Source organism: Rhynchophorus ferrugineus, unplaced genomic scaffold (assembly GCF_030347505.1).
Source record: "Rhynchophorus ferrugineus isolate W39M unplaced genomic scaffold, kcgeb_rfMv2 rfM4, whole genome shotgun sequence".
Classification (NCBI taxonomy): domain Eukaryota; kingdom Metazoa; phylum Arthropoda; class Insecta; order Coleoptera; family Curculionidae; genus Rhynchophorus; species Rhynchophorus ferrugineus.
Window position 1 is genome coordinate 8,363,978 of NW_027472583.1, and position 20,703 is coordinate 8,384,680.

Consider the following 20,703-nt stretch of genomic DNA (forward strand, 5'->3'; position numbering starts at 1 on the left):
AAGCGCACTAAAAGTATTGAAGCGTAGGTAAATCAGGACAATAATAACGTAGAAATGAGATTTTTGACGTAGATGTTAAGTTTGAGGGATATAGAGATATCTTTTTAATATATAAATAAAAATAGATATGTTTATAAAAGTTCCTTCATGTTGTTTGCACTTATTATATTATAGAAAATGAAGAATCTACCAACTAAAATACTAACTACATACTAAGTATGATAGAAGATAAAAATTATACTAAAAATATTTAATATGGGTTTCAGAAGAAATTTTATTTTTATTTGAGAATTTAAAATAATGTAATTAATTTATATATACTGGCAACGTCGCAAATTCAAATTCCTTTGTGCATACCAGGAACTCCTGTTTCAATTATGTGCTATTACACATCATTTCCTTTATATAGAATAACCTTATATAGAATAAAATATTCTCTATTTCTCAATATAGAATAATTGAGGTTCTCGAAGTGCAAGTTTGAATTTCAATGGATGCTTTTATATTAAATCCTAGATAATTTAGGTAATGGTAATTTGGAAAGATAATACTTATAGTCTCGAAAATATATTCAGTAAGCAAACCGATTAAAGTTCATAAGTATGTTACAAGGCATTAAAGTGACGCTACATGTGCTTAATCATGGGTAAATCATGTTAAAAACGATAAATAGTAAAGAAAAATGAATGCTTATGGCCTAAACATAATGGGGATACAGCATATAGAAAATGTGCGCCTAGAACTAATCCATGAGTTTAGTTTAAAATTAAATGTATTTATAAAAGTGTTTTTATATTATATGTTTCATATTAAGATGCACATTACACCAATTATTAGTATATTAAAACATATAACGAATTTACAAGAACAATAACTTTAGTTTGTTATATATTTATATATTGATAAATAATTACATATTGCTTTAATATCTCATTTTTCTGTAAAAATTAATTTTAAACTAAATATTATTATAAGAGGTTCTCCATATTATATAATAGAAGATGAAAATTGTACCAAAAAAAACTAGAGTTTCAAGGGAAATGGGATAATTTATTCTTTTTATAATATATTCTTCAAACATAAGTAAGACTTACAGGAACCGGCAACGTCGCCAATTTAATTCTTCTGCACACGCCACGCGTTTCAAGAATTAGACCCTTGTCTCAATTAAGGGCTATTGTCGTTTGAACATTTAATTATCCATCAATGAATTGGACGATTTGCATTGAACAAATTGAGTTTTACCCGAAGGCACCGGCACATTGTTTCCTTATATCTTCCAATATCGAACAATTAACGGTTCACGAAGTTCTCGGTTTGAGGGTTGAACGGTTCGACTTACTAATTTCCACCAAAAATCCTCCTGCAAACTCCACCTGGGATCCTCAAGCTGCACGATTGAAGCTGCCGCGTGTCTCCGACGCCGTTAACCTTTATCTTTCTTGCGTTTAAGTATCTCGAACCATTTAGCGCCGCCTCCCCTCCCGAGGGGTGTAAATAAAGGGTGAAGAAACTGGTTTCAACACTTCCGCGTGTGATTATGTACCGAACATGCCTGGAAGTTTTAATTTATCGGAGAATATTAAATAGTTTAACGTCTTGGGTTTAATGAAATATTTACTATAATTAAGATTTTATGTCATTCAAATTCAAATCAAATTAACGAAACACTTGTGTGCACTTTGACTTTGAATTCGCTCTTCATTTACACTTTCGTTTTAAGGTCATAAATGTATAGGATGAGACATCTCTTTGTTTATTTTCCATTTCGTATGTATGAGAAGAAACACCAAATTTTAATTGCATCCTTGCCAACTCTTGTAAATTTGATGTATATTTCAAGAATATGATTCACTTCATGAATGTTCTTTTATCGACAAATTCACCAGAAAAAAATCCTTTTAATGAGAGTTAAAACTTTGGAAAGTTTATTTGTATGAACCCCATCCATAATATACTAATAGTAAATAACACCAGGAAAAAAAATACTATGAAATTGAATCAAACATAAAATTAAAACAAATAGTAGGATGGATATACACCTGGATAATATTTCCCCAAATATCTGTTCAGTGTTATTCACCACTAATATTTAAAATCGAAATCTGAACGACACAAGGACAAGGTACAATACAATATTTGATTTAATATGTGAAATAGACGAATAAACACAATACAAATAATATATTCTAATCAATAGAGTTCTTAACCTTATTTAAACATGTAAAACTATTATTAAGTCCGCTAGTACAAAAGAATATTCATGAATTTTCTCCGAATTGCCACCAAATTAACGAAACCGCAAGCTTGTATTATTGTTAAAAACTTCGCAAAGAAAGAACATCAAAATTTAACACAAAAATTATATTTCGAGCAAGATAACAGGTGCTTTAGCTCAGCTTAAACATGTAAAAAACTATAAAAATAAAAGTAATAGAGAGAAAACTCAATAGGTCTCTGGAGAAAAGTTCTGGTTTGTCCAACATTCAGATGGGGTTAAATTGGTAATTCCAATAATTTGTTTGTTCTTACTTTCTGTATTTTTGTATTTGCTTTGCTACCTGGGTAATAAGCACTATTTAAGTCCTGAATTTCTTTGAACCAAAATTTCTACTGTATGGAACTTCGGTTAATCCTCTCTTAAAAGGTTTCGACACAGTAGCTATTATCACAGTGGTTGAACTATCAAGTAATTGGTCCAAGAATAAAAATATATCGCCGTTTGTATAGGTTCTTTAGGAAGAGGATTATTATGACGAATAAATTTACCCCAAATTACAACAAAACATGCTGTAACGATCATAAATGTATTTGATAATTAATCCAGTCAGTTTGGGATTTTTTAACATTATCAACCATTTTTTAAAGGCTTTACAGAATTGACTTTACTTTTTGTACTACTGGCTTATATTTACTAATAAACCAATAACTTAATCTCTAAACATTATAAAAATCTAAACGCACTATTCTAGACACGTCAGGCATACTGAAAATGGAACCCAAAATAAACAAACAATAAACCCACCATAGAAACAAAATGAGCCAGATCCCGTCACTGCTCTTAGCATGGCGATTAAAGCAACTAATAAGTTAAACGTAGCGATATCTAAATGTTGGACGTCGTGAAACATTTTCCCAAAATTTCCTATAAAGTTAAATCTCTACTTCTCTAGGACTATAATGCATAAAGTTTTTCAAAGACCGGCTTATTTTACATATTTAGCTCCATCTGACTTTTGGACCTTTGTCACAAGTTCCTTTGTAAAAAAAGCATTTCATTAATCGAGGAAATAATAGCTGTGGTTGAACAGAATTTTAAATAATTTTTACTACTATAATTTGGTGATTTCTTTTTCGCCTCAGGAATCGCCAGGATTTCTAAAATGAATAGAATTGAACATCTGTTCTTGAAGCTTATGTTAATTCGACATAGTCAACATGCCATGTCGCTATATACTTAGGAATACCGCGAATTTCAATACCTGCATAGTAGTAGTATGAGGTTTTCGTTTGTAATTCTGTTTCTCCGTCAGTTTACTTAAACATCCTGCTGCTTTTAGACTGTTAAATTCCAAATCCAGTCATTTGAATAATTTGAGCTGCTTTCAGTCCCGAATTGTATAAGTGGTTGACTCGAAAGTTTCAATGCTTATTTCCTTAAGTAAAAAGCAAAATATTATAATTTAAGGAAAAATAATGCAGAATATGCTAACGTAATATTATAAGTGGGCGTTGAGAGTTGAGAAAAAAAAGACTCCAATAAAACAAAACATTACATAACATAAAAAGTTGGAATTTTTATTATACTAGAATTTAGCTCTCTAAATAATGGGTTGGGGAAAAAGGTATTTCGATTTTTGTTAGTTTAACCGTTTTTGATACATCTATTTTATAGATGTATCTTTTTTAACCTATTTTATATTTATAGTTAATTAAATTGAGTTAATTGAGAAACTATTAATTTTTCACCAGTAACTGAGAAAACCAGATTAAACATAAGCTCTTGGCAAAACGTTATTATTAAAAAGGTCTATATATTATAAAACACGGAACCTTTCAAATGAGTTTTATAACTAATACTGTCAACTTGCTTGGTACAGTTTTTAAAGTTGGTTTAAGCAACAAGACGGTCCTCCAGCTATTGTGATATTGGCGAATTCGAATTCTGCTGGGACATCTGATGTCGTAAATATATGTTTGTGATTGTTGATAATTGTGATTGTCCAAAAGGCAAGACTGTAAAATCCACCAAGATTGAACGATCTCTAAGTTGGTCACTGGTCAGTCTGTAGGCTTAATGCCAAGCACCCTAGTTCGGAGCCCACACTGTAGGTCCAGTCATCAGAAATGCTAATCAGTAGAAGGAGACTTAAATTCATAACAAAAGAAAACTAATACAGTCCCAGTAGAATAGCATGAATTATAATATTTAGGGGGTATTCTAATCTGGACATTTGAAAACATCTTTATATATTAGAAAATAATTTAAATTTTTACAATATCATTTAAGACATTTTCTTAGAAAATTGAACAGAAATCTTCTTAACATAGTCATTCTAACAAACATTCAATTATTGAAGTTTAACTCTAGAAATATTTTAATAAAATCTTCTTAAAACTGATTGAAAAACAACTTCAAAATTTGAAACGGTATATTCAAGATATAAACTAACAAATCTCCCGTTATATTTCAATTGCGTGAAACACATGATACATTAAATAAGTCAAATTAAGTTTATCAACTTCAATAGGAACTTTCTTGGATGTGAATAACTTCGGTAAACATTAATATAATTCTATTACTGGTTTGTGACTGAACGTTTGGTTAAGACTGCTTGGGGGCGTTATCTATTCTTGATATTATTTACGAAACGGTACAAGGTGGGTCATTATCAGACAACCGAGATCGAAGGACTCTCTGAAAATATTTCGCCAAGTTATGTTATATACAGTGAATGTTTTATTTGGTTAAGCAAAAATACTTTCAACACTATAGTAATTTTAGTTATTAGGTGTACTATTTTTGAAAAACTATTTTATTGCAATTCTAAGGTATTTACTTTTTATTTTCTTATTTTCGTACCAAGGCAAACAAATCTTAGAGAAATGTGGTTAAATCCAGCAAGGCGCGAACCTGCCGGTTTAGTTTGAAGATCGGTTATTCATTGACATCAATTAGACCATTCCGAAGTAAGTATTTCCTGTTTTAAGTACCTTTAATTATATCTAAAGTGTAACTAATGTAATGTCGATATACTGTTGATAATATCCGTTGCGCTGGTGCAAGACTGGGAGTTGCCTAGCTCAGTTTCATTTAGTGACCTGCGCTCCCAAATATAAATACTCGAATTGTATGTTTGATGCAATGTATTCAGTAGTCCAAAGGTTTTGTAAGAATTATATTTGGCTTTGTGTCACCTTTTTCGTATTATAAAATTCTACTGTGACTTTCGAATTTTATTTTTTATTATTATTTTATTATTTGCCCTATTTTCGGAATATAGAACATATAAAATGGCTTCCTACAAAGAGGAAATACTAACAACTGAGAAAATTATAGCTATTCTTGAGGAATTAAAGACAGAAGGAGCCATTGATGCAGTCAGCATAGCTACTGAAGTAGAGAGACTTACTGATGAGGGTACGATGATGACGTACCAGTACATATGGTGAGTATATTTGAAATTCATGCTACTATAGACGACAAAATAGCAATTGATACTACACAAAATAGTTCTGACAAAACAAGACAAAAAAATGAAACCTATAACAAAATTGCAGAAGTCTGTCCCAAGTTCCACCGACACTCCTCAAAACTGTGATATCAAATGTGCCGAAGAAATAAAGAATAAGTTTGAGAATTTGACACAAATACCAATATTCGAACTTTTCTTAGAAAAACCAATTCTGGATAAAATAGAAGAGTTTTCAATCAAATATGGTCAATGTAAAAGCAACCATATATTGGCTATGTCACGTACTGACTTGAAAAAAATTATTGGTATCCTTATATTCTCTGGTTATCACTCTCTCCCTCAGACGAAATTTTACTGGACTTTAGATGATGATAAAGGGATCCCTCTCATACGCAAAAGAATGTCATGAAATAGATTTGATGAAATAATAAAGTACATTCATCTTTTTGGTAATAAGGTGGACAAATCTGAATCAAGTTTTCCAAGCTAAAAACTTTTTCCAATGAACTAAATAAACGGTTCATGCAATTAGATGTATTTTTCCATAATGCTATGATGCCATATTTTTAAAAGGTTAATAGAACATCATATCTGTTCTTTAAACTAGTTTTTAGTTTATGTCTATTTTCTTGTTGGTTTTAAATTTCATCTGTGGTTCCTTATATTATAAATTATGAGATTATTTATTTTTATCAATATTGTATCAAAATGTTTTGAGTTTTCTTCACCCATCAATGGATTTTATTCAAATCATTGTTTAGCCAGAAAATTAAATACGTGTAAAGAATTGGTTGCCCTCATGACGATATGAAAATCGATCAATTCGGAACGAAATACGTAGTATTCGGATTGAACAATGCTTGAAAAATATGACAGGTTAGTAAAACTTTGAAGGAAAGGGCACAACATTCACTGGCGAATATTATTCAAAGCTTTTAGACAGATTTGACATTGATTTGAAGCTTAACGCTCATGTTTAGTGAAGGAAAAGTGTTGTTACATCAAAACAATGCACAGATATACAGATCCAGATACAGATGTTTAACTGCTGTCCCGCCCATATTCTTCACATTTAGCTCCTGTTTATAAACCTAGAAAAATGGCTAGCTGGTAAGTGATTTGAGGCTACTGGAGGATACTTATTATATGGATGGAATTTAAAATATGGAAAACACCGCTCTAAATGTATTAATGGGTATTAATAATCACTTACTTATCAAACTGCCTTAGTATAACCTCTATAACATAAACAATAACCTCTAGAATATTTTGTAGCCTCTTACCTTGAATGATAACTTTGCCTGTCGGTATATATGGACACACGGTCACTCTCTGGTTAAAACGAACATATCCTCTAGATATAAAATAGTCCAACCTACAATAAAAAATGTACAAAAATTAATCTGCATTATTATTTAATGAAGCAACTTTGATAAGATATAAAAGAACTACAAAAAATTATCTTTATCCCTCTTCCTTTTTCTACTCGGGCATTCATTGGTATATTATTCTAATATCCCGCGGAGCATTCATTGCTATAACCACTTTCCGCTTAACTGGGTTTCCTTCCTTTATTTCAGGCATTACACTTTTAAAACTTCCAGTGAAAAATTGGTCGTCAACCAGGCATTTAGAATAAGCTGCGCGGGAGCTGTTCAGACATTTTAATAAGGCCCTAAAGGTCCTTTGTTCCATATTTTCTCATTGGATGTCCCATCGGCCATATCCATTTGTTTTCTTTCAATTCGAACACCTTTTCGGAGTTTCTAGAGTTATTTAAATGCGGATTGTGAGGATTCATAACGGATTTATAACTGAGGATTCATAACGGATTTATAACTGTCCCAAAATTGACACTTATAAATTATTCTGTTTTACCGACATATAAGTGTAATGAGTACAATTTATGAGATCTACTCATCCATAAACAAAATTGAAACCATGTGACTATCGTGGAGAAATTCATATTTATTTGAATAAATCATGACATTGTAATGAACTATAACTCTTTTTGCAGTAGTTTGAAAATCAACTTTTAAATAATTTGGAGGAACCATGAGTTACTATTATTAAAGGATGAACTATTTCAAATTGTTAATCGGTAAATACATATGAAATAATTAATTGCATTTTATATAATTTACTTTTTTAGAAATAAGCCTGAGAAAAGACAAATGGTATATTAGATTACTGAACGTTATGGCCACATGGCCACAGAGTATTATATCTTCCTCCCTATAACTGCATATTTAATCCAATTGAGTTGATATGGGGTATTGCAATAGACATTCAGGTCGAGAAGTATATTCAAATCAGAACTGTCTGAATTTATGGAAAGAGGCATTGTCGCAATTAACACCTTCGGTTTGTGTGAGCTCGATCAGACACATCGAAGAAGAAATTGAGAATTGGTAGAATCTTGAGCAAGTTTTTGATAAATTGGAAATAAACAGCTTAGTTATTAACTTGATTAGTGTTTCTAAAAGTGACAGTGAATGTTGGTTTATGATTCAATGCTGACAATTATCAAGACAGGTTGATGAAAGAATAAACAACTAAAGATCAGTATACAATTAATATAACTTTAATTGTAGGAAATTGTATTATAGAGTGTGAACGATTTATGAGAATGTGTGTTATTGTTCAAAATATACATGAACATTTGGTTAACATGTATGAGGCGAGAAATAATACTAACTGTTTTGTAGATATGGCAAATGCATTAAGGAGAATGCAGTCATTAAATGTAGTTTTATCAAGAAATATGTATATAGGTTTTAACAGAATAAACTAAGGAGAAATATAGTAACATCATAATGACTTTGCAAGGATATATTGCATCGAAAGAAACAAGAACTAAGCTAAAAACATAAATATGTCTTCTAATGAAAGTAAAATACATTACTCAGATATGCAATTGTTAATTCGGTGTATTAGGCCTTCGAGGTATACCACTATATAAAAAAACGCGCCTAAAACCCTACATATACTAGTGTGGAAAAAAGTTCAAAGTATATATAATAAAACAACTCCTATAAATTACAAACATATAATCGAACAAACAACAAATAACCTCTATATTATTGTGGCTGTATAATTAATTGTAGTTTCAAATTCTTCGATAATATATGCATTAGATGTACTATAATGTTAAAGTAAATTATAATACATAAAAAATTTTTTCATTATTTTGTTTATATTAAAATGTTGTTATATGTTAGAGCCAAAATGTACTAAAACTCGGAGTTGCTGCGGCAATATTGCGACGTTTTGACAGGTCACCCGTGTCACTACTGTTTTGACTGGACAATATATGATAGTTATTCATACTTTGTTTACCATAAACTGTCTCCAAAATCATCATAGCTAAGCAGTTATTACTTGAAAGAAACTAATGAATGTTTAAGCAGTTAGGCAAATAGATCGACCATTAAAGGAATAAACAATAATTATCTATACATTAATCGACTTACCAAAAAATTTGCCTCCGTTTTGGTTAAAGTACATATGGAAGAAGTATTTTAGGCCTAAAATTATTGTTCAATATGCGTTACAAATAAGTAAATTACAATAAAAAAAAGATATACAATAGAACCAATATTAAAATGGAAATTAGTGAGTTCTAATTCATTTCAGATGCCATTGCTAAATAAATTTCGTAACACTAACCGAACATTGCAGATAGAGGTACAATTATAAAATACCTTCATAGAATTTTTGTTAGTTCTCACGTGGGACATAGGACGAAGTAGAAAGCAATAGATTAACCAAGGCCATCGACGGCAAAGTAAACTTGAACTCTTGGCAAAGCAATGAATAAACAAAGAAAGTATTTATTGTTTTTCAGTATATATTTCTTTATATTTTCATATATATACATTCGTACATATCATATATCAAATATATTTCTGATCTTTCTGATTATTCTCTGAACTTAATAAATCGATGTCGAATTTCGACCATTGGGCGATCACTAGTAATGATAATGATGCGAAACTGTTATTAAAAAGCAACATCTAAGTACTGTGCGTCCCTTATTTCAAGAGCCTAATAGTATAAACATAAGGTAACTTCTCATACAGTATTGGTCCTTCGCGATATTTTCATCAAAAATTCAACTGCAACTGGTTCAGACTTGGCGTTTCCCTAAACTCAAAATACCACTTCCAGGATATCGTTTCGTATGGACCGAGGAAATTAAAATGAAGAGAAGGTTTTAAAGCCAATCCTATAAATCGAATTGAACTGTTACATGGAAAACCGGAAAAAACTTTGACATAAATTCAATGTATCTCATAGGGTATTACTTCGAAAAGGACGAAATAAATTTAGAAAAATAAATAACCCGTTTGAGTTTTATAATAAAAAAAAATTTTGGCAATAGGATATTGAAGAAAACACGTGTTTTGTTGGTTAAAACGTTGAACGTCATTAGTTATAACCAGTAATAACAAAAATATTTGGATATGTGCAAAACTACATTACCAATTACTAAAATAATACAAATAAAATGAATAATTACTTATGCTTAAGCGGATACACATTGGATTAAGGGGACTTGATAAAAATCTAATACTTCTCGTATTTCCAAAACTTAGAGCTTGCAGAATATACACTTAAAAGAATGTTTTAATACTTAAATGGTCTTATGGAATTTGACAAGACCATTAAAATGATATTTTAAGTTCAAATCAACGAGATATTGGTATTATTTTTCCCATATCCGAATTCTTAAGATAGTAAAATTGGTTGGCGCAGTTTTAAAGGCGACAGGATGGTTCTCCTACTGTTGCAATAGTCGCAGGTTGGAATCCTGCTGACGGGCATGGTCGTAAATTTATATTTGTAATTGTTAACAATTGTGATTGTCTTTAGGCAAGAGTGCAAAATCCGACAAGGAAAATGATCCCAGTCATGCCAGTAACCAGGCTATGTAAGACCGAATGTCTTCTGGGATGATTTCTAAGGTTAATCTGTAAGGCCAGTCCAGATAAATCCTCGTTGGTAAAAGAAGACTAATAAAAATCTAAATTTTATTATAATTAAAGTTGTACATTTGCTTTCTTCCTTGCAAAATTAATCCTCAAAATCTTACATAAAAACTAAGAGAATACAAATTTTAAGAATGTTTTTGTATCCTTAAAACTCGACACAACAATCAATATTTAAGGAAACTTTCATGTATAAAGGGTGTGGCATTAATTAACGATCATTAGAACAAAAGTTTATTTTGCACCCTAATAAATGTCTCACGTAAAGGCAATAAAATTATTAAAAGTGAGATAAAAAACATCAGATGCCAAAGTTGATAAAAAAACGATCTGTTATAAAATAAATTTGTTCATTTGTTTGTTAATTTTTTTCGAACTTTGAAGTCATTTGTTAACTACAAGAGTTTATTAATTGAAACATAAATATTTCTTCTTAATATTATCACCGCAGATTAGTGATAATCGCAAAGAGTAGATATATACAAGAGGTGAAATAAATTATTAATGGGAATGGTAATTTTTTACTCATTAAGCATAATATAGCGCGGGGCAAAAGTCTTCCTACCATTTTGATTGCGCGCTATCTTGGTTATGTGACGTTTAGCCAATCTTGCTTTAACCGTTGTGTTGCGTAGATGTCCAAATTTTTTTGTAGATAAATATATGCTACGAAAACGAACAGAAATACTGACAAAATCTATTGAAAGTAATCGTTCCATTATTGCCACTCAGCGGAAATTGCGTCGATGATAACGGTACTTTTGCCCCACCCTATAACATACATATCTTCGTCTTTATTTATCTAGCGTCATATTTTCGACTACTCACTTCTCTTAGTTCTGAAAGCGATAACAAATTTTGAACCATTCAGGTTACGCTTACAAATCTAAATTTCTCATAATATTAAGTTTATTATGGTCGATCCACTGATCCCTAAGCACTGCACTGTCCCAGTAAAATGTATAATCGTTGTTTTCTATAAGATGCTCGGGTTCTGTATTGTTAATACGGAACTTTGATTGGCACAATTTCAACTTATCACGAGTTTTTGGTGAACTATTGTGGCTACCGTAACATGTCTCTCTTTATATTTGGCAGATGCAACTATCTAAGAGTAAGTTCCCTTTAATACATAGTACAGTTTCACAACTTTAACATCTATACCAACATTTGTCATCGTAAACCATAGATCCTTTAGCTATAAGTTGATCTTGTATAGCCACTCCGTTTCCAGCAACATCCCTCCTGATATCAACCGGTAGTTCGAAGCTAAGATGATGACATTATGCTGGTAAATTCGATTAGATGCCTTTCGTGAACTGGTTTCTCTTCCATGATATTTTTTCTTCACACTTTCTTTTAAGCGTTACGTACTTGCAAGCAGACACTTGAAGCCTCGCAACTTAAAATCGACACTACAACAATTCCATGGTTAGATAACGTCACATAGCTAGATCTCCACTTCGACAGACGGCATTCCCAAATCCAGAGAACAATCCAGGAAGGTTCGGGGGTAGCAAACCTGGTATACTCTCGGAGCTGCCCTTCTAGCAGACCTCCCATTTCCATCAAATGTTTATTTTACAAGATGTTAATTCGGTCCGTACTCCTCTACGGATCTAATGTTAACCTCAATATTGTTACACCCAACCAGGTGAAACGGCTTCAAGTTTTCCAAAATAAGATCCTCAAGAGAACTTTAAACGCTCCATGGTTTGACATTCATAGGAAAACTGACACTCCAGAAGTCAAGCACTTCATATCTCAATCATTCCTCAAACAACATTTTTTTCAAATTTTTCTGAAAATGCGGTTGTTCGCGAGCTAGTTGATATGCTGGGAGTTTAGCACCGCGCCAAGCTAAAACGACCTCATCCGTCGCTGCAGTTATAACTTTTGCCCCCTTACGACAGTATCCAGTCGTGTGTTAACTTGTCAAGATCGCGAAGCAATAGTTTGTTTTACTATCTATTATTTCGCCGGGTCGTCGTGCCCAATAACTGCTGCCCGATCAGCGGGTGCCATATCCCCAAATTGAATGCAGTAGTAGTAGCGACCCATAAGGGTAACCGTCATATTGCGCGATTGATACGGATCGCTGTATTCGGAGGAGAAAGACGGTGTATTTATGTCTGATTAAAATCTGTAATGAGAGCAGGGAGAGTAGGATTTACCAGGATATCGCTGTTCAAGAAATTGCCGCTTCTTTCTGTAATTTTAAATACTTGTTGAAGTAAAATTTAAGTTTTTGTTGTTTTAAGCCCTTCATATGTGATAACTTTGGGAATTTTGTCTACTGTAATATCACTCAAAGAAATAAATCATTTTATACTAATTGATTCATCAAATCGCCGCTTCTTCTTTGTGAAATAAAGTATTTAAACTGAAGTAAGATGTCTCTTCATTTGTAATTACATTCTAAGTATATACTATTTATTGTTAATTAGTTATTAAAGCCTAATACTGTCAAATATATTAAACCTACAAATTAACTTTAAAGGATTTATTTTTAATTTGTAGCTTAATTGTTGAGTTTTAAAAATCGGGACAGCGTATTTTATTCAGGGTTTTGTATATCGATAGTTGCTACTATTTCTTCTCGAAAGAACGATATCCACGATCAATGCATTTTTGGTATCTTTATGAAAAGTAAAGCGCTACTCAGTCATGTCGTGACTCATATTTCGGAACAAGTAGCAATCATAAGGAATAAGATCTGGAGAATACCGTTTCCGTTTTTATGTTTCCAAGTATAATTTCACCGATTTTCCAACATGTGGTGGAGCATTATGCTGAAGAATAACAATGTTGCTTATTTGGTCGTATTCCGCTAAGGAGACCCATTGCATTCGGTGTCGAAGTCGTCAAATTTAAAACGTCAAAACTGGTATTCACATCTTGAAATCGGTGGAACGTAGTTGCCAGCAGCTTCACACAGCACTCTATGACATTCAGCAACCTTTTTCTCCAAATTGAAGTAGAATAACAAAACTTCCTGCAAAGGCGATTTACTCGGCATAAATTCTGACATTTCCAAGGCACTAACAAAATGTTTTATTCGCAGTTTGACGAAATTATACACACTAAAAGAAGAAGAATGTTAGTGAGAATAAAATATGAAGTTGGTTACAGATACAGATGTATAGGATCTTTTAAAATTAATTTATAGGCATGATACTTGATTATTTTTGTTGAAGTTATTGTAAGTAAACAAAAATTAATCAAGAAATACCATCAAATGGGATATATCTGGATTCCATTTACATTATTTTTTATGGCTGTTCCTTCGAATGATAAGAGAGCATTACTGTCACGCGTCAGTCATCTCAACCATTCTAATGCCTTATGGAACGTGAACGATAATACTATTTTAAACATCCGACACGTTCCTTTGTGCATCTCCGTTTGTTTTATCCGCGATATAATTGAGTTTGCTGCTTTAAATCGCAGCCATTTTTCGGAGACGTATTTTTTCCTCCACATTATTCGTTTCTCCCCCTCGCCGATTATGCCTGGCGGTTATTTTACGATGAGCTTTTACCGTTTTGGATTCGCCCTACATGTGTTTAACGGGCCTCGACAATGACGGAAAGCCCCGGCACCGTAGAAAATAAAGAAAATATTGACGATCGGTAATGAGCGAAGGGCACGGACGGGGAAGGATGGAGGAATTTAAATGCGTATCAATATTGCCGGCTCTTAATAAATATTTTTACTTTCCTCATATCGAATAAACATCACTTTCTTTTAAACGGTTATGATTATTCATTTTCAAAAATGATTATAAAAAATGAGTGTTTTAGCTATAAGTTCCTTTTTAAAATGTAAGAGTAAAACATTGGCTAAACATAATTAGTTTTATACGAAAACAAAGAATGACAATTATCTAGAATGACACCGCTAACTTCATTCAATTCATTCACTTTTAAGTTGAAATGTTCAATCAGCCGATCCAAAATTAACAGGAATGAGTCGAATACTGTGCCACTCTTATCAAGACCATAGAGTATATATAAAAGTTTTATTAAAATAGGCGAAACCGATGAAATGTTTTGCGTGGTCCTAATAATGCTGGCTCTGAGACCACTTTTTTGATTAGTTCTTTTAAATTTCCCTACAAAATCATTTGATTAGCTAATTACCATAACCCGTTTGTTTCTTCCTATGGTTTGTTTAAAACGCCATGGTTGTGGGTGTGTGATAAAAAACCAGACGTCATTTTCCTAGGAAGAAACAACCCAAGTTAGCCAGGTTAAGGATGTGTGTGTGACTTAGCATTGCTTTTACCTGGTACGTAGACAATTATTTAGATAATAGAGCATTTGTGTTCATATATATATATATATATATATATATATATATATATATATATATATATATATATATATATATATATATATATTCATATATATATATATATACATATATATATTCATATATATATATATATATATATATATATATATATATTCATATATATATATATATATATATATATATATATATATATATATATATATTCATATATATATATATATATATATATATATATATATATATATATATATTCATATATATATATATATATATATATATATATATATATATATATATATATATATATTCATATATATATATATATATATGTAGCGAATTGAGGCATGTCGAATTTTACATCGTGGAATAACGGTCTACAAAATACCAAGAAATATAATCCCAGATGTTGAACACGGGCGGGGTGCCAATTGGAACCCGACACCGAATAGCTGGCGGCAACCCCGAGACGTTTATCTGGGATATTATTGAAGGGTATTTCGGTCATTCAGTGCTCAACCCTCGTTTGGTTAAGACGTGCCACCATCGACTGCCCAAGCCTCGTCAACAGGTAACTCCGCTGCCATCCGTTTTATTATTTGTATTTTCACATTTTTTATATTGTCAATAAATAACGGTCACATCATGTAAACACCACTGTTTCATTTCGATTTACCTCCATTCACCGAGCCACATCATTTACCCTAAAGTGGTGACCCCGACGTGATCTTTCGCAAAATTGGGTTTGGACTCGTGAATGGAGGGTACGTAGAAAATGGTGTATTTTACGTGACCGTTATGTATTTTTTTTTGTTTCAAAATTTTAAATATTTTTAATTCGATTCGTTTTCAATTCTACCTTCAAGGCTCATTTTCATTTTATTCCGATTAATTTCATTATTTCCAATTAATTTTTAAAATTTTTTTTTTGTCAAAATTTTTATTTCACAATCTTTTGGAATATTTTTGCATCACTGCTTAATCATCAGCGTCTCGGCTAAACATTTCTTTCGGCGCTATGTTTAAATCATAATGTCTTCCTTCGCTCGCCGTCTCCGTCATAATGGCAGATATTTTGATTTAAAAGGCTTTGGGCAGCTTCGGTCGGATACCGTCGTTATTTGTTTTTTATGAATTAACCTAACGTATGTGACTACGGATTAGTCACAGAGCAGCTCCAGAAGCTAGGTACCGATTGCAGTCACCGTAGACTCGTTATGTCTTCGCCGAAGTACCAGAATTGCTAACGTCTCGTCGTCGAAGAAAATAAGCTACCACGTCGTCGAACAGTCGATCCTCCCACAGCGTCGATTACGGGAGCCCTGTCTGAAGAATAGCTTGTTTTCAACGTCGTCGATGGACCACATTCAAGTGCCAAAGCGACGATGATGCAACGGTATCTGTAGGACCGGAAGATATCAACAGCCGTACCAGATCACAACCGTTTCGAACTATCATATTTTTTCAAAGCCCAGTTTACACAGCACATTTTGTTTGGTATATGTTTTTTTTTTTGTATTTGATATTTTTTGCAAACATTTTTGTATTTTTGTTGAAGTAATTTTATGTAAAATTCTGGCAGGGGAGTATTGTAGCGAATTGAGGCATGTCGAATTTTACATCGTGGAATAACGGTCTACAAAATACCCAGAAATATAATCCCAGATGTTGAACACGGGCGGGGTGCCAATTGGAACCCGACACCGAATAGCTGGCGGCAACCCCGAGACGTTTATCTGGGATATTATTGAAGGGTATTTCGGTCATTCAGTGCTCAACCCTCGTTTGGTTAAGACGTGCCACCATCGACTGCCCAAGCCTCGTCAACAGGTAACTCCGCTGCCATCCTTTTTATCTTTGTATTTTTCTCATTTTTTATATTGTCAATAAATAACGGTCACATCATGTAAACACCACTGTTTCATTTCGATTTACCTCCGTTCACCGAGCCACATCATTTTACCCTAAATATATATATATATATATATATATATATATATATATATATATATATTCATATATATATATATATATATATTCATATATATATATATATATATATATATATATATATATATATATATATATATATATATATATATTCATATATATATATATATATATTCATATATATATATATATATATATATATATATATATATATATATATATATATATATATTCATATATATATATATATATATATATATACATCTATATTGTCTCTTACAGCAATATACAGCAATACAAGACAAAAAATAATGGATATATTACATACACTTTGAACCCAAAATGTATTCAGAAGGGGCGATAGCAAAATTATATTGAAGGTAAATGTGTATATATTGCATGAAAAGTTTTACTAGAAAAATGTATGTTGCCCTTTAAAAAGTTGTTTGTAAAGTGCTATCAATTAAAGAGTTAATTATTTTGAGGGTTTATTTGCTTGGAACAAATGTATATTGGTTAAGATACTTATAATTAATATTTTTGGTTTAAAGCTCCTCAACCGAGACAGGTGGGATTTTTTGTTTGATTTTTCAACAAGGATGTTAAAAATACATTAATACAATTTGTAAACCAACAAAATGAGCCTGATATTATAGACAAGATAGTATTTCATGATTGTTTTAATATATTGTTATTAGATCCCTAGGCTGTCTCTTTAACACAGCAAACTTGCTTATTTTATTAAATATATTTTTGTGTTAAGCAAGTGAAATATTAACAGACAGACTTTGAGCTGTGCTGTTCTTCTTTCAATATGAAGGAACAAATATACAGAAAGTGTAATATATCTTATTTATATTGCGCTGTCGATAATTTTGATTATATTTTCCAGCAGTTATATTTTGTTCTCAATTAGATTGCAGCCGTTTTTATATACTCCTCTAATTATTTTTTATTTATTTATTTATATTTTATTATATACATATGCGTCAGAGGTAGGTCACGTGATGCGTATGAAATCCCCCAACAAAATAAATGCCTTCCTAATAATTTTTTACAGGTGTCTGTAATGGTAATTTAAACTAACCAATGAAAATCAGCGAGACGACGTCCTCAGCCCCTTCTTGATGAGGTCATGCAAAATAATTATGAAATTTTATGTATTAAGTTAACACTCTATATATTACTCTATGATCAAGACTAAAGTTGGTTTGTTTCGAAACCTTTTCTTGACAATCTTTCTGGATGGCTCCAAGGCTTGGACACTGTTCTTCGACATATATGAGCTTGAAGTCTTTGAAATTCTATGTTTAAGTCACATTTTATATATCCTTCTTCAAGATAAACTAGAAATGAAGCAATTCGTTTAAGATGCGACAATCAATGTTCAAGTGAAGAACAAATTCATAGGCGCAGATTGCAAAGCTTTGGACACAGACATACAAATCAAAAAGGAACGAATGCGTCACAGACTTCTGTGGCGAAATCGACTTTTTTTTGAGGAAATAGGAGACAAATATTGTTTAAAACCAGAACAGCTGCAGCTTCTGCGAACTATGGCAAGATTTAGTGAAGAATATTCGAGGATCTGCGGCATCACTTGCCACCTAATGATTATGATGACAACCACCATGGTTTCCCTTTTTCAAATAAGTTATTATGATATGACAATACCATTCAAAATGTCCATTTTGAAACACTTCATGATTATTTACAAATAAAGCAAAAACCAATAATTCTTTGACTTAATATTGCGAAACCAAGCTACTTTACTGACTTTACTGACCATACTGACGTTATGGCAACAGATGGATACTACGAGGAAACAGCAATTTCATTGCAAACGTCAGTAAACAAAATTGACAATTAGGCAAGCAACGGGGAATCAATTTGAAAGGGACAAACATCTGTCCACGTCAATTTTACATATGAAGGAAACTAATACATCCATATGAGAAGAAATATTATATAAGTGTAATAGTCTAATACATCAATATATTTAAGAATGGCATTGAACACAAAGCTATATTCGAAAGCTCATGTAAATAAAAATAAAGTAGAAGTGGATATTAAATTAGTAGTATGTATGAATTTCTTCTAAATAGAAATTCTAATCTGTTGACAGATAGCATGGTTTCTCACCAAAGTCAAAGAGCGAGTTACACAAAGCAACCGAATAAGGTCAAGTCTTTTCAATTAGTCTATTGCGGTGTTAATATAAAAGCATAAATGTCAATAGTATACAGGGCTACATCATCATTAGTATTGATATACCCTTTAAGCATATTTGAAGATATAAAAATCCTATTATCCCAGAGAATAGTCAATAAAATCACCGTTAGTTCCCGTGATTTATTAATTACTTAACAGCTATTTTAGCTATTTTTAAATGAATACCTTAGATATTCGATTTTAATAAAATAAAATGAATAATTCGAGTTTAATTATAATATATATATATATATATATATATATATATAATATATTATTAATTAAAACTTCGTAAAAGCGTTGATCGATTTTTACCCATATCAACGTCTCAGAACCTTTTGTCAAACAACAACAAACTACAAAAGAGAACATTCTGTTTTATTAGTATTAATGGACAGTAATTAATATTTATTTTAGAACTATCATTGAGTGGGTGTTGAGCATTTTTTCCTAAATAATCGATCACCACAAAATATACACTCGCACAATAACAGTTCAGTATCTCCGACGAAACTTGATAAATAACGGATTATTATAGTTAACAAAATCTATCTTACACAATATTATTCATAGATAAACATAATAGATAATAACTTCACTAACTATATTAATTACAGACATGGTATGAACTAATTTTAACTACCTGAATTTCATGAAATAGGTAATTCTGCAAATGTTAATATGCATAGTGTACCGTATATTCCTTCCAATAATAGATTAATAATCCATCTGACTGGGTAATTTCAAGCGTATGGTGAAACAACGATATCAACACACAGTACACAGTGGAAATTAATCAACTGCAACTAATTATGAATAGATTGGAATGAAAGATTAGATGCAATAAGGATTCCAATGAGAGGATGTGAATGAAGTACTTTATTCAATTTATTTTTGACGTCTCCAGAGACTAAGATACGAATGATGGATCCTTCTAGCTATAAACTATTATAAAGGCAAATTATAAATTAGTCGGCAATGACTAGAAACAATGTAATAAACAAGTAATTGAATTATTTTAATTATATTCAAATAAGAAAGAGTGTGGATTAATCGAAGTCAATGTACCGAAATATATCGCATGTCCCTGTAATCTATGTAAATCCGTAAAGAATCGATGAAAAGTGGAAATATATTGAGAAAAGTTTACGAAAATATCTTCTTCGCAACGGCAACTGTACAAACGGGCAGTGACAAATTTCGGCACTATTCAAACTATCGGGCTTTCTCGAGTTTGTTCAGTCAAGTATGGGACGTGTTTTCACTACATTACCCATAACGCAATTTCGGAAAAATGCTGGAAAATTCCTAACAGAAACCGCCCGACAGATTTTTCATAATAAAAAAAATAACGAAACAGTTTGGTTAGCTTCCGAATAAAATATAGGACGAGTCATACATCGATTTTTTTTTGTAACTATAGCTGTTAAAATTTTATGTCTGTATATAATTTTGGTGATCATTGATTTATTCGCCTTAAAAGATGAAATAATATTACTAAACTATAGAAGCAATATAGCTACTGAACTACGAACTACTAA

At 31.6% G+C, this 20,703-nt stretch overlaps 1 protein-coding gene across 3 annotated transcripts in view; it reads right to left on the minus strand.

The window, feature by feature from the left end:
- ITR (inotocin receptor) overlaps positions 1-20,703 on the minus strand; it is a 225,125-nt gene that overhangs the window by 153,752 nt on the left and 50,670 nt on the right. For all 3 annotated transcript variants that reach the window (XM_076401788.1, XM_076401790.1, XM_076401789.1), the window contains exon 2: positions 6,980-7,071. The gene's annotated coding sequence lies outside the window, so the exon portion shown is untranslated. The remainder of the gene's footprint in view (positions 1-6,979; positions 7,072-20,703) is intronic.